The sequence below is a fragment of the Vombatus ursinus genome, unplaced genomic scaffold (assembly GCF_900497805.2).
Source record: "Vombatus ursinus unplaced genomic scaffold, bare-nosed wombat genome assembly UNPS02014807.1, whole genome shotgun sequence".
Lineage (NCBI taxonomy): Eukaryota > Metazoa > Chordata > Mammalia > Diprotodontia > Vombatidae > Vombatus > Vombatus ursinus.
Window position 1 is genome coordinate 58,952,386 of NW_020954585.1, and position 24,356 is coordinate 58,976,741.

Here is a 24,356-nt window from a genome sequence, read left to right on the forward strand (position 1 = left end):
CAAATCAACTCTTTCATTTCCGTAACATTCTAGATCCAGCCATCCTTTCCCGGCCACCATCCTAGTACTTGTGTTCTCTCCCTCAATTAGAATATAAGCTCCTAGAGGGCAGAGATTATTAGAATGTACACTCGAGGGCAGGGACTGTCTTTGTTTTTCTATTCTATCCCCAGTCTCAAGCACAGTGCTTGACACATGGTAAACAATAAATGCTCTTTTCATTCTTTCAGCTCCTTTCAGCTCCTCTGGCCCAATATTTAGCACTGGTGTCCAGTAAAAATACTCATGAAATATTCAAGATTCAGAGCACCAAGGTACACCAAGGATTATCAGAATCTATCTCCCAAAAGACTCTTGAGATAATTTTGCAAGGAGACTGATAGTACAGAAATCACAATATCATAGGATTTAGAGCTAAAAAGGAGATGATTTAGTCCAGGGTTCTTAACCTAGGATCCATAAACTTGATTTTAAAAATATTTTTATAACTGTTTTAATATGATTAATTCCCTTTTAATTATGTATTATTTTATGTATTCAAATGCATTATTCTAAGAAAGGGTCCATAGATTTCACCAGACTCCCAAAGGAGTCCACGATACAAATAAGGTTAAGAAGTCCAACAGCCTCATCTCAGAGATAAGGAAACTGAGGCACAGATAGGTTGAGGGACTTGTCCGTGGTCACACAGGTAGCATGTAGCAGAGTTAAGATTCAAACCTGGATTTTCTGATTGTTCCACCATCAGTGACTTTTCTATTAAACCACACTGTCTTCTTTGGAGAAGTCTCTACATAAAACATCTGTGACTCATAAAAAGTCAGAGAAGGTCTCAGGGAGATTGTGGGGTCTGAGCTGGTGCTTGAAGAATGTTGGATACACAGAAAGAAGTAGGACAGGCACTCTGAGGAGGAAGATGGAACAAATTGGGAAAAATGGTAAAGAAGAAGCTGAGACCTTAATTGTAAAGAATGCTATAGGGGTTGATACAGTCTTCAGTTGCCTGCCATGGAGTCACTTCATAGTGAATTACCATTTTGTTTGCTGAAAACCTTTGTGCAATGATAGATCTTGGGGAACTGATGAGTCATACATGAAGGCAAAGGACTTTCCTACCTATCAAGCCTCTAATATGTCAGACCTCTAATAATATGACATTTTGTCCAACAAGACTACAAAAGGCCTGTGAGCACAATAGACTCAAAGCAGGCATTGTCTCCTATGCCCTTGTTTCCAGAGGATTATCTAACTCAGGCCCACACCTCTCCTTTATGCTGAAACTGGGTTAACTCAGGTCATTTCTGAAACGAGCTGGGTACTGGGGTTTGAGAGGAACAAGAAAGGAGATTTTAAAATAAACAAAGAAAAATAAGCATATATTAAGTGCCTTCTAAATGTCATGTGCTTTATAACTATTACCTCATTTGATCTTCAAAACAACCCTAGCAAGTAGGTATTATTATTATCCCCTTTTTACAAATAAGGAAACTGAGGCCCACAGGAGTTAAGTAACTCACCCAGGGTCACATAGCTAGTATCTGAGGCTAGATTTAAACTTGGGTCTTTCTGACTCCAAGCCCAGCACTGAGCTACCTGGCTGCTTAAAACGTAAAAGCATTTTCCTTTTAAAAAAACAACCCTGCTTTATTTTTAAAGTGCAGTCAATATTATATATGTATATATGTGTGTATACATACATTATACATACATATACACACATATGCATCCACATACATACATACATACATACATACATACGAAAGATAACATGGTGTAGGGAATAGAGAACTGTCTTTAGAGTCAGCCAGACTTTAATTCAAGACACCCCTCTGGCACATACTTGAGGTGTGACCCTGGGCAAGTCATTTAAACTCGGTTTTTCAAACAGCTCTCTAAGATTAATTATAACAAATATAATAAATTGTCCATTTAAATTGCATATAAAAACAATAAATTACAGAGCCCGCTCTGATCTGCTCTGGTCAAGGCAGTTTCCTTATGAGGAGCTTCTTTAGATAATAAAATGACAGGTCTACACCAATATTTAATAATTCATGTTTCTATAGCACTTTACAATTTTTAAAGCAGTTTCCTTTCACTAACCCTTAGGAGCTAAGATCATTTTGGTGTTGTTATCCACATTTTATAGTCTTAAGGAGGATGGGTAACTTTCCCATCTTTAGTAAATGGAACAACTAGTAAGTGGCAGATCAAAGCAAGACTGTCCAGCTTGCTTTCTTCTTCACCACACCTTTAACTTCATAAAACAATCAATCTGCTGGCCTCTCTACTTGCTTCCAGAGTGCTGAGGTGTGCAAACTGAAGCTATGCCTTATATTACAATCGGATATTGTGCAACAGATTCATAGAAACTTGGACTTGGGAAGGACATTAGAGATTGTCTAATCTTGCCCCCTCATCTTGAAATGAGGGGAAAAACACAGGGACTCATTCAAAGTCATACTGCTTATTAATGGTGGGGTTGGAACTATAATTCAATCCTCCTGACTCCTGACAGTCAAATGCTCTTTCTATTCTCAAATGAGATTATGTACATAAAGTGCTTTGCAAATTTAAAATCACTACATAAATGTGAACTATTAATTAATATTATCACTATACCTTCAGCACCTGATATTCTGGGAGCAGCAAGGTTAAAAGGTAGACAGAGAGAATGCCAGGCTTAGAATCAGGAATACTCTTCTTCCTGAGTTCAAATGTGGCCTGAGACACTTAGTAGCTGTGTGATTCTGGGCAAGTCACTTAATCCTGTTTGCCTCAGTTTCTTCATCTGTAAAATGAACAAACCATTCCAGTGTCTTTGCCAAGAAAATTCCAGAATGGGATCATGAAGAGTCAGAAATGACTGAACAACAACTTTCATTCCTGGGCAGATTCCTATCCAAGTAATTGGAACTAATCATGCTCAGTTTCCAAGACCAAATGAAATTGGATAGCATTCTGAACACATTGGGTTAAATATATTGCTCCTCTCCTCCATCTTTTCTTGGTATATAATTTAGCAATGAGAAGGAGTGTGGTGTAAGAGAGAGCAAGTTGACCTTGGGAGTCAAGAAAACCTAGATTTAAGGCCTCCTTCTGATACCTACTTGCTGAGAGACTTTAAGCAAGTCATTTATCTTCTCAAGTGCCTCTGGCAACCCTCTAAGATCATGGATTTTCAAGCAGGTGGCAAACTGCATTGATACAGGAAATTTCCTCACTGGAGTACCCTGTGTCAATGAAATAACAGGTTTCATATTGATATCAATTTCAATATTTAGATATAGATGATATAGATAATGGTTTGGGGTTGGGTTGTTTTTTGTTTTTGTTTTTTTTACAAAATCAATGCTCACTTAAGTTAATTTGAGGATCAATCAAATTTGTATTGATCACCTACTACATGCCCAGTATTATTTTAGGACCATTGCATAATAGGAAATAGAGACAAAGAATATTCTAGAAAAGCCTACAATCTAGTTGAGATAAAACAAATATACATTGAAACGATAGGAGACAAACACCTTGAAAAGAAAATAAATAAATGTCGTGAATGGAAATACTACCTGTATTTCAAGGGCCAGCTCAAGTGTACTTTCTCCATGATATTTTTCCTGATTATCCCCAGACAGAGCATGATGACTTTAAATCTGAGACAGAGAGAGAAACAGAGAGAGAGACAGAGAGAGAGAGAGACAGAGAGAGCGCATTTAATAAGCACTTACTGTACATCAGACAATATACAGAAGCAAACAAGACAGTCCCTGCCCTCAAGAAGCTTACATTCTAATGGAGGAAGATAACAGATAAAAGGGTACTAGAAAAGGGAAAGGGGAATAAGGATACCCTACCTATCAGGACATATCAAGAAAACTGCTAGGAATCCTGTGGTGGCCTAGTTCCTAGGTAGAAAAGACAAAAATCTCACGTATCAGAATGGGAAGAACCAAGAGTGTTTCACCTTGTTTCTGGTGGGGTAGATATAATGAAGACCATGGCAAGAAAACTACAGGAAGTCTTAAACCATATTTGTGTACTTTATCATATTTTTGTAATGAAGTTATTTATGTTATATCCTCTCTTGCATTATAAACTCACTAAGGGTAGAAAGTAGTCTTATTTATCATTATGTCTCCCTTGGTGCCTAAACAATGCTTTCCACATGGTAGATGTTTAATAATTGTTTTTGTAATTGAATTAAATTGTACAGTCCAAACTATACTAAGTGCTATAGTAGATAAGAGAGGGGACAGATCAATATGGACAGGAATAATCAGATAATGCTTCATGAAAGTGGATCAAACCACTGCCACCACCTTGACTCCCACTTGCCTTGAGACCGCAGTAGAGGCTATCTGAGAGCCCTGAAAATACCAGTATCCTCCAAACCATTTGCTCTGTTTCCAACCAAGCCCCTGTAGGCACTGTTGAGATGAGCAATCCTCATGGAGAACGGGCCTGCCGTTGCTACTAACAACCACACAAATTGCTCACCAATTGCCGCCAATAGGCAGGGAGGCCCATGAACCATGGAAATACCAGCACCACCTCCCTCCACTGACCAATGACCCGGCTTCCAGACCAGCCCCCAGAGCCATCATCCAGGTGAGCAACCATTGTGGACAAGCAACCTGGAAACATCCTTTGCAGGTGTAGTAGCAGCCAAAGCCACTAATGGGCCAGGAAAAAAAAAAAAAACAGTTCTTCCCTTCAGTCTTCGGTGTTGTCAGAAACAGGATTTTATCAATGGAAATGACATTTTAAGAGATGTGGCTTTGCTGCTGCACCCTAAGGACTATGGGGACCTTTCTATCTGATTTAGAGCTAAAAACTTCTTATATATGTTGTCTCCCCCTATTAGGAATGTGAGCCCCATGAGAGCAGTGACTATCTTTGTTTTTCAGTTTCCATCCCCAGCATTTTGTATAGTGTTTCACATATAGTTGGTTGGCTGTTGTCCTTTGTTCTCGAAGAGAACCAAAATGACATTACTATGCTAGAGTCAAGTTTCAGTGTGTCCAATTGTGGCTGATCAGACCAATGAGATATTTCACGTTGTTTTCTAATTTTTCATTCTTTTGGATTTGTTTTACAGTGTCTTGATTTCTCATAAAGTCACTAGCTTCCAATTGCTCTATTCTAATTTTTAAGGAAGTATTTTCTTCAGTAATCTTTTGGACTTCCTTTTCCATTTGGCCAATTTTGCTTTTTAGGGCATTCTTCTCTTCATTGGCTTTTTGGACCTCTTTTGCCATTTGGGTTAGGCTATTTTTCAAGGTGTTATTTTCTTCAGTATTTTTTTGGGTCTCCTAGCAAGCTGTTAACTTGCTTTTCATGATTTTCTTGCATCACTCTCATTTCTTTTCCCAGTTTTTCCTCTGCTTCTCTTACTTGCTTCTCAAAATCCCTTTTGAGCTCTTCCAAGGCCTGGGACTGATTCATATTTTTCTTGGAAGTTTTGGATGTAGGAGCTTTGACTTTGTTTTCTTCTTCTGGTTGTATGTTTTGATCTTCTTTGTCACCAAAGTAAGATAATATCGTCTGACTCTTTTTGCGCTGCTTGCTCATGATCCCAACCAATTACTTGAGTTTTAAACTCTTTGTTAAGGTAAGAGTCTGCTTCCAATGTGGAGAATGCACTGTCCCAAGCTTCAGGGGTTTGTACAGCTGTTTTCAGAGATACTTCTAGGGACCTGAAAATTTTCAGTTCTTCCAAGGTGCTATGATAAGGGATGAGGTGTTTCCTCTCCACAGCCACAACAAGCTCCACCACCTCCTCACCCCAGGACTGCCCCTCAGAACTGTGACCCAGATCCAAGCATGGGTAAAGCAAGAGATTCCTGCCTCAGCACTGGCAAAGAGATCCCTGCAATCCCCCTCTGATCAGCCATTCGATTCCCCCTCAGTGTGTGGGCTGGAAGCTCAGGAGGCAGCCGCTGCCCTGGGGGCGGCTGAGACCTAGCTTCTTCTCTCACCCACAGTCACAGACTTTTCCCATTGACCTTCTAAGTTGTCTTTGGCATTTGTGGGTTGAGAAGTCTGGAAACTGCCACAGCTGCCCACGATTCAGTCCTCTGAGGCCTGCTCTAGGTTCATGGTGGCCTGCACACCCACACCACACTGAGCTCCTCTCTCCACCCAGCGTGATATACCTTTCCGATCAGCCATCCAGGTTGTCTTGGGCTGGAAATTTGTTTTACTCTGTATTTTTGTGGGTTCTGCTGCCTTAGAATTTGTTTAGAGCCATTTTTTACAGGTATTTGGAAAGGCTTGAGGGAGAGCTCAAGCAAGTCACTGCTTTCCCTCCGCCATCTTGGCTCCGTCCACCTGTGTGTATGTGGTTGATCAGATCAATACAAGTTTGAAATGCCCTACCACAGATTGCGCACAAATAGTCCGTGTGAGCATTTGGGGTGTATTCTCTAAATTTGTGCATTCTGTGTTTCCTCTGAGCTGTTTCAATTCTGCTTTGCTCATAGAGCACAGCACCTTCTCTGATGTGGGCACGCTATGCTGGGTGGTCCAGTGCCAGTGTCTCCCATGTCACACAATCAATTCCAAAGTTCTTAAGAGAGACCTTGAGAGTGTCCTTGTATCGCTTCTTCTGACCACCATGTAAACACTTGCCCTGTGTGAATTCTCCATAAAATAACCTTTTTGGCAAGTGTACACTTTGCATTCGAACAACGTGGCCAGCCCATCAGAGTTATGCTCTCTGAAGCAGAGTTTGAATGCTGGGCAGTTTAGTTCAAGAAAGAATTCAAGGTCTGTTACCGTATTCTGCCAGGTGATTTTTCAGAATCTTCCTAAGACAATTCAAATTATGGAAGAAGTGAAACAAGGCTATGTGCTTGCTCCCATGTTTTTTAGCATGATGTTTTCAGCCATGTAGTCAAATGCTTTCAATGAGGATGAACATGGCGTCAAGGTCAGCTATGGCACTGATGGTAAATTCTTTAACTTAAGAAGGCTACAAGCCAAGACCAAAGTAGAGGCAGTGTAGGTGCATGATTTTCTGTTTGCAGATGATTGTACACTCAATGCAGCCTCTGAAGCTGAGATGTAACAAAGTATGGATTGATTCTCTGCTGCTTGTGCTAATTTTGGCCTAATAATAAACACCAAGAAAACACAGGTGCTCCATCAACCAAAACCACACCATCCATATGTGGAACCATTGGTTACAGCAAACAAAGAAGTTTTGAATGCTATGGATAAGTTCACCTACCTTGGTAGTGTACTTTCCAGGGATGTACACACTGATAATGAAGTTGACGCACGCATTGCCAGAGTTAGCTCAGTGTTTGGAAGGCTCTAAAGGAAAGTATGGGAGAGAAGAGGTATTAGACTGACTACCAAAATGAAAGTCTACAGAACCATTGTGCCTGTGAAACCTGGAAAGTATACCAGCACCATGCCAGGAAACTGAATCACTTCGCATACAGTAAGCACTTAATAAAGACTTTTTCATTCATTCTTTCATGAAGGAGGTAGTATTCAGACTGTCTCCTGTAAAATTGAAAGGATTCCAATTTCTGATACTAAAATCATATTGTTTTCACATTGTTTTAATATATCTTAGCTTATCTCTTCAAAATTTTCAAGACATTTATTTTGTAACAATCTAAGCAACTAGAATACTGTTAGGCACCTAGTAGGTGATCCACATGAGCTTGATGGATTGATCTCCAGATCAAAGTAAGTGATTTGACTTGGGATGATTATTACATTATATAACACATCTTTGAATATATGAAGAAAATGGGACAGGATAATCTGGGGAACAGTGTGGGGAAAGGTAGAAAATGCATGGGATGAGAAATAAGATGAAACAGGTAACAATTAATACTTCTTTGCCTTTATTTTAATTCTACCCCTTCCCTTCCCCAACTGTTGCAATGTTTCCTCCACCGACCACCTATGACTCTCTGTAGAGTTATCTGAAGCTCTACGAACTCCAGGATTTCTTTTCTATCTCTATGTTCCTTACTGTTGTTGTTGTTGTTATTGTTGTTGTTATTGAGTTGTTTCAGTTGTATCCAATTCTTTGTGATCCCATTTGGGGTTTTCTTGGCAAAAGATACTGGAGTGGTTTGTCATTTCCTTCTCCAGCTCATTTTACAGATGAGGAAACTGAGCCAAACAGAGGTAGGTGACTTGCGTAGGGTCTAGTAAGTGTCTGAGGCCAGATTTGAATTCAAGTCTTCCTGACTCCAGACCTGGTGCTCTATCCACTGCACCCACCTAGCCATCCAATTAGTAAGCATTCCTTACTAATGCCTTCTAAGTTATCTTCCTCATCTCTTTCAAACAACTTCCCAAAGCCCACCTGAGTTGTGGAGGATTTCTGCTCTGATGGGCATTCATAAGTCTCTGTTACCTTAACAGTACGGCAGACCTTCTGTACCTGCTTAGATTGTCAACTCTGGGGCAAGATACTATTAATGACTTGGTCTTCCTTATCCTGGAAAACCTGGCCTTCTTACAAAGAGAGGTGTTAATAATTATAGCAATCTTTTTCTGTGCCCACACAGAGTGGGGAAATGCCTCTCTGATTCAATTTGAAGGACTCCAAAGGATACCCCTGACCAAAAATGTAACCCCTTCCCCAGGATCCTGCTCCAACACCTCGAATTCCCAGCATTAGCAGCCTTCTTAAAGAGCCCAGATTTTTCACCAGGCCACACGCCTCTGGACATTTCCACACATCTCAGAAAACTCCTCATCCTAAAAGATCACTTCAGCCCTGGAATTTGAACCCTGAAGTACCCTTCATCCCTATAGTCCCTCCCTCTGATTGGATGGCACCTCCCAGAACCTCATTTAAGTAGGGTGCCCCAAGCAAACCATCTCTTCATTTCTTACCAGCCTGAAATCTGGCTTCATCATGCCTCTGCCCTGGGTACCTTCTCACCACTCCCACCTTTCAGCTCTCTGTTATGTGTTGTTTACTACCATTAGAATGTAAGCTCCTTGAGGGTAGGGACTGTCTTTATTTTTGCTTGTATTTGTACTCCCAGTGCTTAGCAGGGTACCTGGCACATAATAAGCACTGAATAAGGGCTTGTTGATCATTTAACAGAAGAGGAAACTGAAGCTGATAGAGGCAGAATGACTTCTCCACTTGGGTCACACAACTAGTAAGTAACTGAGGCAAGATTCTAACTCAAATATTCCTGACTCCAAGTCCACTGCTCTCTGCTGCCTAGCTGCCTGTCCCCCTCAGCCTCCAGCACAAAGTCTTGTATTCAACAAACAATTGTTGGATGATGACGTAAGACATCTCTCCAAGGCCTTTGACCTTTGGTTGAGGAATCTTTTTTTTTTCCCCTTTGGTGCAAATCTAGCTGCCCTTATGACATCTGGGACTGGATTTGAATTCCATCAGTATCATGCACTGATCAAAGGATAACACATTTTAGGCACTGGGGAAATGAACAAAATAAATGCATATCTGTTATGGATCTTATTAGAGCTTGACCCTTCATATAGCTATCATCTCTAGGAGAGAAAACCGCTTTGAGATGTAAGCTTTTGGTTCCACTTTTCGATAGGTGACATCCCTCCCTTTCCCAAGGATCAGTGAATGCTCTAAGCCAAACTCAGCTTTGCTAATAGAATGCAAACTTCTTGGGGGCTAGCACATTTCATTTTTGTCTGTCTATTGTCAGTGTATTATAAGTGCCTAGCACATAGTAGGCATTTTATAAATTTCCTCCTACTCCTCATTTCTCAGAATCACAGAATTTTAAGGTTAGAAGGGAGCACAGCAGCTGTGGAATCCAACTCACATAAAGGGATCTTCAGTATAATATACACAAGTGGTCAGACAGGTTATGATTAAAGACCTCCAAGGAGGGGAAACCCACCACATCTCATGATAGAATGTTCCACTTTTAGACACCTCTAATTTTTAGGAAATTTTCTTGAAATCAAGACTAAATTTTACTCATTGGGCCTGGTTCTGACCTTTGGAGCCAGACAGAACAAGTCTAAACCCTCCCTCATTGGATAGCCTTTCAACTACTTAAATACCACATTAGGCTGCCCCATCCTCTCTTCTCCAGGCTAAACATATTCAGTTCCTTTAACTAATTAATCTTCATATGTCATGAACTCAAGGCCCTTACCTATCCTGATTGTCCTCCTCTGGACACTCTCCAGCTTACCAATGTCATTCTGAAACTGTGGTGCCCAGAACTGAATTTTTTTTGGCATAATAGTATTCAATTACAATCGTGTATCACAATTTGTTCAGCTATTTCCCTATCAATGAGCACCCGTTTTTTTCCAGTTTTTCACTACTACAAAAAGTACTGCTATAGATATTTTGGTACATATGAGGTCTTTCTTTCTGTCTTTGACTTGATTTGGAGTATGTACCCAGGAATGGAATCTTTAGGTCAAAGGCTATAGTGACTTTATTGACTTTTGGTCACTTTAGTAACCTTTCTTATATCTTTTTAGTTTAGTGACTTTTCTTATATCTTTTCTACTTCTGACTTCTGAAGGAGAAGGTTTTATGATATGAAGGCCTAGAGAAAGAGCTGATTTTGAGGTGAAAAGAAAAAAAGGAGAGAATAAGTACTTAATAAATATTTATTGATTGATATATGACTATACAAACCTGAGAGGTGCCCCCAGTGAGCTTCAGGGTAATTGAACTGACATATATCCGGGGCCAAAGGCTGCCATGTCTCACTCTTACTAGGACCAGCTAGCTGTATGTCACTGTAAGCTTCAAGGTATCATTGAATAAAAATGCAGCTAAGGACACTAAAGTGTGTGTGTATGTGTGTGTGTGTGTTGTGTTATTTCCATGCTGAGAGGAGCACACACAATGCTTTACTAAAATCCAGGTCCCAGAGGAAGGACAAATTGATCGATCTGCCCACTCTGGCAAAAACTAAGCGCAGTATCTATTTGCTGCAATACAATTGACTCGGCATCCCAAAATAGCAAGAAAATCTAACCCATAGGGGCAAAAGTCGTGTTTTTTTAATCACTGCTGCCAATTGAAGGCAGAGGCCTCTGAGGAGAAGGGATGATTTGGGAAATGGCCAGCTAGTGAAGAAGATAGAACAAAATTTGGATTTCTGTATCATGGTTTAAAATAAAAGATTAACGGGCTCTTGGCCAGAGATAGAATACTCTTAATGAGGTCTGGCTTAAAAAAAATGTGTGTGTATATATTGTAACAAGGTATTGGAGTATACCCAAATCACCTAAGATGAAGGGATCAGCTTCTGGGAGAGGGCATTCTGCATTCCCCTACAACATGTGGAGAATTGTCCCTTTCAATTGGCTGTATAGCCAAAATGGATTGCATTTTTAAAAACTACCAGCCTGGGAAGCATCCAGAGAGAGAAGACTCAACTTTGCCCATAGCATGAGCACCATGAACTGAAGTGGAGAGAGGGAAGGTCTACCTTCCTCTTCTCTCCTCTTTTACTTCTATGCCCTGAAATGGACTTGGAGTTTTTAGTGCTAGGTTCCAGCAGTGCTCCAGCCCAATAATCAGAGCCAGGATTCCAGGCCCAGATGTGCAGCTAGCCAGTCTAGTGGGAAAGGGGCAAGAATCTGGGGTGCCTCAGACTCGAGAGGGTCTGGAGTTGGCCTTAGAACGTGATACTCTGATGTATAAGAGTTGAGCTAAGCTGTGAACACAATCCCCTCTCCAGAAAATGAGATGGTACAAGAGGCGATTATGTAGCCAGATGATAGGGAAGGGGAATGTTTATTCTTGCTATACCTTTGAAGTAAATACTCCCTAGTAAAAATTAATCCAATTGTTAAGTGGATAAATGGAACTGGGGTACAGAAAACCCCTACAGTTTGGGGAATACTATGAGGGAGAGACTGAGAGAATATGGCAGAGAGCCTAGATACTTCCCTGGGGAGAAGGTGCAATACCTGGCTTTCAGGCAGTAGGGGCCAGGGTAGTCACTGTGTATGTGTGTGTGTATGTATTTATATATGTGTATATATGTATATATCTATAGATTATATATGTATATGCATGTGTTTATATGTGTGTGTATATATGTATGCACGTACGTATGTGTGTGTATGTGTATGTGTGTGTATGTGTATCCTAGGGTTACCTAGCTGGTGTACTGGATAGGATAGAGTTCTGGACCTGGAGTCAGGAAAGCTCATCTTCATGAGTTAAATCTGACCTCAGACATTCACTACTGTGCGATCCTGGGCAAGTTACTTCACCCCATTTGTCTTAGCTCCTTATCTGTCAAATGAGCTGGAGAAGGAAATGGCAAACCACTCCAGTATCTTTGCCAAAAAAAAAAACAAAACTCAAATAGGGTGACAAGGTGTCAAACACAACTGAAACAACTAAAGAATAACATGTATAACATGGATTCTTCCAAATCTGATCAAGAAAGTTTTAAACTGAAAAGGAATAGAAAGAGAGGAAAACTACCTGGCCTACACATATTTGCCAAGCCAGATAACATACAGAGTTGCAGGTAAAACACATGAAGAAGAAAAGCTGCAGAGATGCTCAGTAATTCACAGAGTCAAAGAACGTAGCCATCAATAAAACCCATGCCCTCAGAGGTTGATACACAAGTGTGCAAAGCACAAGTTGAACTTAACACAAGAAAGCAAACACTCACACACACACACACACACACACACACACACACACACACACATCCCCAAGGTCTCACAGGTGGGAGCATACAAAGAGATTCAAGATCAAAAAGTGGCTAACAGATAATGATTGATTCATTGGTTGATTAATTGATTGATTTTGGCTACAGCAATACCCATGAAGGGGTAGGTAGCAATCTGGAGAAGGAAGTATTACACTGAATAAAATCCTATTTTTTTTTATTATGGAGACATTTCGTTTTGGCACATCAGACACTTTCAAATTTTAAAACACCACCTTCCCACCCCCTAACATTTTCTCATAAAGTATTTGGTAGTCAAAACCTTCTAATATAGTAGAAATCATGATTTTTTAGAAGCAAAGCATTTCTTTACTTGAAAGGAAGGCCTGTAAGTGGGATAACACATGAGCAGAAATGTATTTGTCTGATTAAGCCATTACTACCCTAGTGAGAGCAAGGCTTTTTGGACTAACATGAAGAATGTTCAGCTCATAATGTACATAATTGCTGCACTGCATCCTCTCTCATGGGATCGTAAATTCAGAGCTGAAAGGCACCTTTGAGATCACCTAGTCCACCAATTCTCAAAATGTGGTCCTGGAACCCCTGGGGATCCCCAACACCTTTTCAAGGGTTAGAAACCATTTTCATAATCATACTAAGACATTTTTATTTCTAATATTGTACACAAAAGTTCTTTGGGGTGGGTCCTGTGTAATTTTTTAAGGTATAAAGGGGTCTTGAAACCAACAAGCTTGAGAACTACTTATCTAGTCTGAGTGCCTCATTTTAAAGTGAAAGCAAGAGAAGTTAAGTGACTTGTCCAAAGTTACACAGAGACATACTAGGAAAAATACACAGAAATGTAAGACCTCCACAGGGGCACTGTTTGTTCTATAAGAAAGAGGTCTTTTCTGGTGCACTCTCTGTCTCTCTGTCTCTCTCTCTTTTACTCTATCTCTCTCCTTTCTCTAAATTTCTCTCTCTGTCTCTACTCCTTTTCAATTACTCTTGTTCTCTCTCTCTCTCTCTCTTTTTCTACCTCTCCGTCTCTCCTCTCTCTCAATATCTTTCTCTGTCTTTGTCTCTGTCTCTACCTCTCTGTCTCTCCCAGAGTGGAAGTAGCCTTCAAAGTCATTCAATCAGGTCTCAATAACTCTTAAGGGACAGCCCTTACATGCTCCTCCATCCTCTTGATAGGAAAAGGTCCTCATAAACTCTTGCCAACTGTACTATGTTTGACTTGATTGCCAGCCTACAACAGTGGGGAGGCAAGCATTGTCCACTTGACCCCAGTTCTTCCCTCCCGCTTGCTCTTTTCAGCCACAGACACTTTTTCTCCAGATAGGGTGGTTGGCAGGCAGGAAGTCCTCCCCTGCTAATCCTATCCTCAATTACCACTATTTTCCCTCTCCCACATCCTCTACTGAGAGTAGAGTAATCCCCTGTTGCAGGATCCTGAATTCCAACTGGTCTTTTCTCCTCTCTAGCCTCCACCATCAAGGTCAGAAGGGAAGCTGGTACTGAGCCTGGGAACAACAGCAGAGAGCCCAAAGACAGTTGGCATGACAGGGGCAGCTAGTGAAAGGTGGGTGGCAGCTACTGCTCCCAGAAGGCTTGAGGCTTAAATAGCCATGCACAGAATTCTCCCAAATCTGCAATCCTATAACCCTGATCCATATCCCACCCCAACCCATCAGATAGCTTAGACAGTGTTCCTTAATCTTTTTTATGTCATACATCCATTTGGTAGTCTGGTAGAGCCTATGGAATCTTCTCAGAATAAGGTTTTTAATTATTTAAAATATTAAAAATTAAGACAGAAATCAACCAGGTTGAAATAGTCATCAATTTTTTTTTTTCAAAAACAAGCTCACCAACCCCAGGCCTAGCAAATGAAGTAGTCATCCACCACAAGGAAACTAGGGCCTACTCAAGCATCTTGATACCTGCCCTACCTCCCAATCCTTCTCCCTACCTGAAACAGCTACTATCCATATCTGGTACCTGACTGCCAGAGCCCATGCCCCAGTGTTGCTCCCTAACATCACAGATGATAATTTGCTAATGAATTTCAACAATGAAAAAAACCTTTATATATCTGGTGGATGGCATTGAGCATCATGATTTATTAAGCATAGCCACTCAGCTAACAATGCACTTCTTTCATTTGCATCTACCTATCTCTGTGAGGCAGCTTTTTTCAACTATGGTAGTCATTAAAACCAAGAATCCAAATAAACTGAACATGGAACCAGACCTTCAAATTACTGCATCACAAAATATCAAATCCCATATCTCTCATTAAAGTATTATTAGCTTAATGGTAGCCATCCTGATATTTATTCATTATTCATTAAGTATATCATTATTAAATATTACTAAATTAATTGCTATTAAATGTTGCTATTTAAATATTTGAGTTAAATATTATTATTGGGGCAGGTAGGTGGCACAATGGATAGAGTCCTGGGCCTAATATCAAGAAGACTCATCTTCCTCGTTTCAAATCTGGCCTTAGACACTTACTAGCTGTGTGACCCTGGGCAAGTCACTTGCCTATTTGCCCCAGTTCCTCATCTGTAAAATTAGCTTGGAGAAAGAAATGGCAAACCATTCCAGTATCTTTGCCAAGAAAACCCCAAATGCGGTTACAAAGAGTTGGACACAGCTGAAATGAATGAACAACAACACTGTGTTAGATGGGGCAGCGAGGTGGCAAAGTGAATAGAGCACCAAAGCATGGACATGACTGAAAAATGACCAAACAACAAAAATTATTATTAGCTTAACAATAAAATGTTAGTGAGAAAATAGATATGTAAGGGCAGCTAGATGGCACAGTGAATAGAGCACTGGCCCTGAAGTCAGGAGGACCTGAGTTCAAATCCGGCCTCAGACCAAACACTTGACACTTACTAGCTGTGTGACCCTGGGCAAGTCACTAACCCCAATTGCCTAAAAAAAAAAAATAGATATGTAACATTAAAAATTAAATTAAAGTTATTTTAATGACTTAATCTTGATCTCATCTTTTTACATTTCTATCTTATGTGTTTTATTATGTATATAATATACTAATAGAGTAGGATATGTATAGAATTTATAAATAAATTTACATTTATTGGGGGTGCATGCTCAAGAATTTTTTACTAACAGAAATACATGATCAAAGAAGATTAGAAACTACAGCTCAAAGCAGTGTGGTATAAATTGGCCAGCCTAACACAACCAGCCAGAAACTATGCTTCTGCCCACATTTATTCTGCTGCCTGGTAGAAAAAATGAAGAAGAAGAAAAGAATGGGAATGAAGCTGGTTCAATCCTTAGGGTATTTTTTGTACCCATTATGGATCCACAGTCCAACGGCGCCCTGGCTTCCTAAATGTGGTAATACGGGATATTTATATACTTCTTATCATTCCCAAAGCACTTTACACATATTATCTCAGATCAGTTAATCTTCACAACACTACTAGGTAGAAATGGAGGTATTATTATTCCCATTTTACAAATGAAAAAACTAAGGTGCAGTGACTTGACCAAGGTTATACTATTGGTCAATGGAATTTAAACCCAAGTATTGTTCCACTGTAACATGGCAACCTCTGATTTTGAGCACTAAAAAGGGGAGCACCCACAAGTTTGGCTATCAGAATTGGTGAGCTGCCATAGGAGAGGGAAGGGATAAAGACAGGGGCCCTAATTTGGACACAGTAAATGCACACATGGAGTAAAAGTCCATCAACTTTGCCTAATTGGGAGGGGCAGGGCACACGGCCCTATCTGGCCTATAGTAGAATGAGGCTTTGATAAGACTGAAAAATAGTCCTGTCCTGACAGCATGATCTGACAGGCAGCACCATCACTGAATGTACTATATTTCCATATTCATATGTACATTACACTCCCTACTGCAAAAGTTCACCTGACTTTGAGGGAATGAACTTCTTCCAAATGACCTCCATTTTCGACTTGAGAATACTTAGAAACGTTTCAATAGATCTGTCAGAGCATCATGGTGGGTGGGTGGGTGGGGGAGGGGGAGATGGAAGAAGAAAAAGAGTTCTCTGCAACCTCTCTTTGATGGGAGACAAGCTTAAAGGATCTCTTGACCAAATATCGGAAGTTTGCATCTTAGCTGTTTTGAGTGCTTATCCTACTTCAAAATCATTAGTAATTGAGGCACATCCCTCTGGGAGGGCTATGAGATGTCTTTCTTTAATGTCATTTTCCCAAAAAGATAATAGCAAAGCAGAGAGAGACCTTTTGATTTGTTAGTACAGTAGCAGTGTTGCTGGTAATCAGTAATCTCGCCAAGAAAAAAATAACCTATTCATATCAAGCCATCCTGATATTTATTCATTATTCATTAGTTGTATCATTATATTTTAATAACTATAATAACTATAATTGTTGATTGATAATATTGTGGTGATTTATTAATAATTATAATAATAGTTCACACTTTAAGGTCTACAAAGCATTTGACCTATGTTATCTTGTAACAACCCTGGGAGGTAGATGCTATTATTATCCCTATTTCAGGAAACTGAGTCATAGAGAGGTTAAATGACATGCCCAGGGGCACACAACTAGCAAGTGTCTGAGTAAGAATTTGAACTCAGGGATTCCTTACTGCAAGGTCAGTCCTCTATCTACTACAGCACATAGTTGCTTAATTCTGACCAATTAAGCTATGTGATTAACTAAATGACTCTGTACTAGAAGCAGAAGACTGAAGTTGCCCTCTGACACTTTCTAATTATGTTATTTGGGATAAATCTTTCTGTATCTCAGTTGCCACACCTATAAAATAAGAATAAGAATTTCTTAACTGCCTGAGGGTAAATGGGACCAAATCTTTGAGGTTTATTTTAGAAATATATAAGATCTAAGATTCTATGACTTATGAGCTGGCTGAGACCGGGAAAATTTGCTGCAGCTTGCAACGTGATTCCACATGCAGAACTTAGAATTTTATTCTTAATTTCTTGCTTTTTTTTTTCCTGAGGGAGGGGGAGGGGAAAATGTGAGTAATGGTTGATTATGGGTATTTTTTCAGCATATCATCATGTGTTTATGCTGTATGTAAATGTCCAAAGTTATACATCATGGTGTATTATATTGTGTGTATGTATATGTGTATTCAAATGCCCCTTCTATCACTGTACCTTTCTACAAAATAGTCCTCAATGATTTTTTGTGCTTATCTCATATTACTTTAGTTGGGTTTTTTTGGTTGTTGTTGTTGTTTTCTGTGTCCAGACCTGTGCTTTCATTGCTAAGAGGAACTTCCAAAATGGCATTGCCCTGTGCTAATGCTTAGTACAGTACCTGGCACATAGTAGGTGCTTAATAAATACTTATTGAATTGATACAGTTCAGCAACTTGCCTCCAACTTAGAGACTTAGAGCAGGGATTCTTAATCTGGGATCAATGAAATGGTTGTTTTTAAAAAATATTTTGATGAGTGTGTTTCAATATAATTGGCTTTACATGTAATCCTATGTATTTTATTTTATGTACTTAAAATATTATTCTGAGAAGGGCTTTACCAGACTGTCCAAGGGATCCATGACACAAATAAGGTTGAGTCTCAGTCTTACAGAATTTCCTAAAAAGTGAACAGTGTGAAATGAAAATTCATGGTTTTATACTAAATCCTCTTTCTATGTTGTACTGTGTACATTAACATGTTCTCCCTTTTTTGTCTTTTTGTCTTTAAGTTTAAAATGAATAAAAAAAGTTTTAAAAAGAATTCCCTGGGGCACAGAGATGTTTAATAACTTGCTCATGATCACATAGCAATTATGTTATCAATGGCAGGATCTGAACCTGAGGCTTTCTGACTCCAGCTCTTTCTTTATTGACTCCACAAAGGTACTCCTCTAGATCTTTTTAAAGATTTTTAAATGCTTTCCTTTTCTGATCCAGACTCACTTTGGAGACCACTTTTTGTTCGAAAAGCTAGTATTCGGGCATTCTGATCTAACACTTATCTTGTTGAAGAAGGTGATTAATTATCATTGTCTTAATAGTGAAGCCATCATCAATCTCAACTGGCATATCTGTACTGCTATATAATAATAATAATAACTCACATTTATAGATCACTTACTATGTGACAAGCACTGTGTTCAGGGTTTGACAACTATTTTCTCATTTGCTCCTTACAACAACCATGAGAAGTAGTTACCATTATTATCCATGCTTAACAGATAAGGAAACTGAGTGAGTGATTTGCCCAGGGTCAGAGCTGGTAAGTGTCCAAGGCCAGATTCAAAGTCGGGTCTTCCTGACTCCAGGCCTGGCACTCTGTCCACTGTGCCACCTAATTAGCCGACATGAAGTTATTTCTCCATCTAGAGTACTTTCCTGTAAGTTTTCTCTGCTGGAGCAGAAATGACTCTAGGTTCTCAAAGATCATGCCAGAAGAGCAGAAACTTTGGTCTGACAAAGTTGGAAAGACTTTGACTACAAGCCTAGTGACAGACTGTATATTACATGAGGTGGTGTGATGGTTCAGTGGTTAGAGCACTGAACCTGGATTCAGGAAGACCTCAGTTCAAATATGGCCTCAAACAATTACTAGCTGTCTGACTGGGAAAGTCATTTAACCTTTATCTGCCTCAGTTTCATCATCTATAAAATGGAAGTGATAATAATAGCACCTACCTCCTAGGGTTGTTGTGAGGATAAAATTAGATAATATTTATAATAGTTCTTTGTAAAACTTAAAGCACTATGTAAATTCTAGCTATTATTATCATATTATGAAGACCAACCTAGCTAAATTGGAAGAGGTTCATCACCATTTTCGTGGTAAGATCCATTCCAGTTCTGAGATATTGTAAACAAATATTTATTGAGTACACACTATGTGCCAGGTGCTTTACTAAGCACTGTGGGAAGTAGAAAGGCCATTACGTACATACATACATACACACACATACATATGCATATGTTTGTACATGGGTATATATACATATATAGACACATATGAGAAATTCAGTAACTTGTTCATGGCCACATAGCAAGTATGTGTGAATATATATTTATGTATATGTTATATATATACATATATTGATAAATATAAATTAGATTTAGATATAGATATATTTCAATCTGCACTCTGCATCCATCACTTCTTTATCTGGAGATGAATAGCATACTTCATCACGAGTCCTCTAAAATTGTAGCTGGTCACTGTGTTGATCAGAGTTGTTCCTAAGACTTTTATAGTTGTTTATCTTTACAATATTGATGTTATTTTTTAAGTTGTTTTCCTAGTTCTGCTCACTTCATTTTGCATCAGTCCATGTATGTCATCCCAGGTTTTTCTAAAACCTTCCCCTTCATCATTTCTTACAGCACAATAGTATTACATTGCATTCTTATATCAAACTTATTCAATCATTCCCCAATTGATGGGTGCCCCCTCTATTTCCAATTCTTTGTCACCACAAAGAAAGCCAGCACAGGGGTTCTCAACTCAAAAGTTATTTGCATCATTAAAATCACAGGTCTTGTCCCTATCCTCACAACTATAAAGGATTATCAATTTTTAAAAAAAGAGCACAATAAAATGCACTTTATGCTAAAACTAGAGGGACTATCATTTAATTTTTTTCCTTTAGCAATTCAGAAAGCTATAAGACCTTTCCTTTTCAATTTTCTTTTTTTATTATGAATTTAACAATCATCAATGCACAAACATTGCAAGAATCAAATGTAGAATAAAAAAAAATCACATATGTTACCCCAAACTTCTTTTACCATATACCATTTTATGGTACATATTAAATTTAACAAGGTAGTAACAAAATTGCCCAATTTGCTCATTCCCCATTCTAAGCTTAATTTTTTTTCTTCTGTTTATTTTTTTAATAATAATTGATGCCCTTTTCACTGCAGGATCCTTGATGTTTCTGGGCTAATGTCATGAGCATCTATTAACTACAGTCATTACACTGTACATGTCCAAAAGTTCTGATTAACTAAGATCTCTGGTTGATTGGCCACATTTTACTATATCTATATTTTAGCAAGTTCTAGAAAGGTGTCAGCACAAACAGGGTTTCTGGGCAACCAAGATGTCACTAGACAGCTCTCTTCATCTGTTCTCTTCCTCGTCAAAGTTAACCTTTACATTCATAGCATAAGAATGAACATTCAAAGTGTTTTAAAAGAGAGACTGCACACTATAGCATCTAACCACACACCTTTGTTCTGAGTATGAATGTGATTTTTATTTTTTAAGCTGGCAATCGTTGTAACTCTGAATCAGTTTGTTCTCGTCAATCTACAGGCTAATCAAAATTTACTCTTTTCAAGCCCTCATAATTAGATTGTGCTCAATTGATGTTTCAGATGAATAAAGCAAAGTTTCAAAGAAACCCAAATTAATCTTACAAAGGGAATAGCATGATGAAACGCAAGACAATTTTCATCTCAATAAGAGGTATTAAATTATATTTTTTTTATTATTCCATAGAGATTTATGCTCCCATTATCTCTCATGCCCATGCGAGATAAAAAGCAAGAATAAATCTGCCTATTTCTGCACAGATTTTATAAACTGTATTAAGATGTGATCATTTTGCTTACTCATTTTACAGTAATGTTTTCTTAACAGCCAAAAGCACTTTTATTTAATATTAATAAAACAGATGTTTGGCTGTAAGTGACATGGAAATCATCTTGCTTCTATACTTTTCCTTATGGTATATGGAGTTTCCATGAATTAGAGGGCTGTCAGCTTATTGCATCAATAAGTAATCAATATAGTATTTGCTCTTGAGATTCAGTTACATCAGAATGTTCCAACTCTAATACAAAGTGAAGTCAGTGGCTTCCAACTCTGTTTCTTCTCATCTTCTTCCATATCTTTAAATGAATACAAACTGGAAAGAGTTTTGGGATTTTTTTTTAATCCCTTATAATTGAAGAGTGTGTATATGAAGAAAGAGAGGCAGAGAGACAGAGAAATAGAGAAACAGGAAGAGAGACAGAAAGGTGAATATAAATGAACCTGAATACACACACATACACACATTTATAAGCATGATAGATGATAGATCAATGATAGATAAATGATAGATAGATATGCACATAATGTGTGCATGTAAAGTGTGTAATAGCGTGGTGTAGTGAATAGAGAATGGATCTTAAAATCACCTGGGTTCCAGCCCCACCTCTAACACATAATGGTTGTGTGACTGAGCAAGTCCTTCTCAGTTCACTCCTCCTCCTAATACCTTAACAATTTCCCCCCTCCCTACAACTCTCTAAATTGCAGAGTAACTATCAATCTGTGTGTTTCCCCATACCACTAAAATTACAGATCTGGGCCAAAAATCTATGGATGGATCAACTCAACTAGAAAAATTTGTTCTTGCCCATCTATGGGCCAATCAAAATTCACTCCTTTCGAACCCTCATAATTAGATTGCGGTCATTTGATGTGTCAGATGAATAAAGCATAGTCTAAAAGAAACCAAGATTAATCTCACAAAGAGAACACCATTCTGCCTATGTTTTTATGATGTTCAGACATTCCATTTGTGTTGTAAAACAAGATGCAAAAATAGTCCACACTTCTTCCATGCAATATAATTTTAGTACCAAGGTAAATCAGAGTGAAATTTGTTGATGAGAGAGGAACACTTAAAAGTGTCAACAGAGCCTGTGTGTTGCACAGGGACTACTGTGAAATGTGTAGGTTTGCAATTATGTGCTCCGTTTATGTGGATGCCTGGCAGCATTCTTTAAAAAATTATCAACTGGTACGTTTTTCTTTTAATTGTGAGAGCATCTGTTTTGGTGAATGTCCTCTTGGAAAACTTGTCCTCACAAAAATGTAAAGATTTTTCTTTAACATGTGAGATATTTCTATAGCAATATCACCCAGCAATTAACAGCTTTACATGTCACAGATATACACTATAAATAAACTGAAGCTCTGTGCCAATAAAGAGAAAAGTCCTGGAAGCTGGCATATTATCTCACCTTCAAGCGAGATAAAAGTCTTATTAGACTGCCCACAGATAATGTGCCAAAAGGGAAGAAGGAGACTGGAGGTCTGAAGGTTAGTTAGGACTTGTGCCTGATGAATTCTCCTTTGCTATCAGAGGGCATTCCTGCTGGCAAACAAGTAACATGGAAAAATACAGTGAGGTCAAACTACTGTCTTCCATCTTGCTCTAAGGGAAGATAAATACATAACCCTGATCAAAAGGCATGTCATTGGACATACAGCTTCCTGGAGTTCTTCTAAAACTTTCTCTTTTTTTTTTTAGTTAATATTCTTTGTGGCTTAAAAATAATTTTTCAAACCTAAGGGCCTTCTTCTCTGAAGTGGCAACACAACAAAATAGACTGCTTATTCTGTTCTCAAGAAGAAATGGAACATGCTGAGATCATCTGAATTTCGTTCCTGACAAACATGGGACCTGGAGCCAGTCTCCTGGGTTTTGCCTCTACAAGGCCCAACATAGAAATAAAAACTGAAAACTTTAGTCCAATCACCAGATTCTGGAATTATGTAACTAAATAATCTAGATGTTTGATTTTCTTTTTTAAATCAGAGTGTATAGGCAGGCATATCTTTAAATCTCCTGGATCTAAATCACTGACTTCAAGGCCAGTTCAAATATAAGATTAGAGCAAAATGAAATAGTCCTGAACTATCTACCAAGTAATAAAAATAAACTTATTTAGCCCCAGCAGGGAGGGGAAGGAAGGAGGAGGAAGGAAACAAGCATTTATTAAGCACTTACAACGTGTCAAACACTATACTAAGTTCTCGTGACATTTAAAAAGATTCTAGAGACACAATTTCTGGGTAATTTAATCATTTTATTTAAAATTCCAGCATTTTAAGAAAAAGATAGTCATTTGGCCATCCTTCATGGCGGTGGGCTCACAGTTTGGCTTATATGTCCATTGGAAAGGGGTGTTCCCAAGGGTGGCAATCAACTCTGATTGGTTAACAACTAATGAGAAAATGAATATTACAGTGAGGGGCTGGACCTGCACTTTGATTATGTCATTTACTTCTAAGTTAGCCCAAGTCTGGGGTAATCTATTCAAAGAAGTTATTCCCACCCAAATCCCCCCTCCAGTAAAGCACAATGGCTGCCCCACCTGGGTGGGATCTGGATAGAAAAGAAAGTTAGCTTAACCTTCAGTGACTGAGATCTTGAAATGAGAATAAAAGAAAAAAGGGGAAATCTGAATCTCCCCAAATCATTGATTATTAATAATCATTTCTCTCACTCTTTACAAATATTATCTCATAGCATGGAAAGTATATTAAGCAAGGATAAAACATTGGTTAAGATAGATGGGGTCCACCTAGTTCCCAGGTTATCTGTGTGTGGTAACTCCCACAGTAGTGGGACATCCACCAAGTCTAAGGGTCACTGACTCCTGAAGAAATGGCATCTTCTAAGTGTTTAGATAACCAGATTTAAGCATAAGCACCCTGGACCAATCAAGCCTTGTGATGTCTTCCTTGACTTTTAGGGGGGGAAAAAAGCCTAGACCTACATGTTGGAGACCCTAGTCAGTATTGCTCCTACATGCCCTCTAAATCTATTAAAACTGCAAGATACATGGTGCTGGCCTAATTAATTTCCTCTTAGAACCTAGATTGTGTGATATCCACTAATTTTAAAATCGGATGCAAATTGGCCAGATTAAACAAAGAGTTT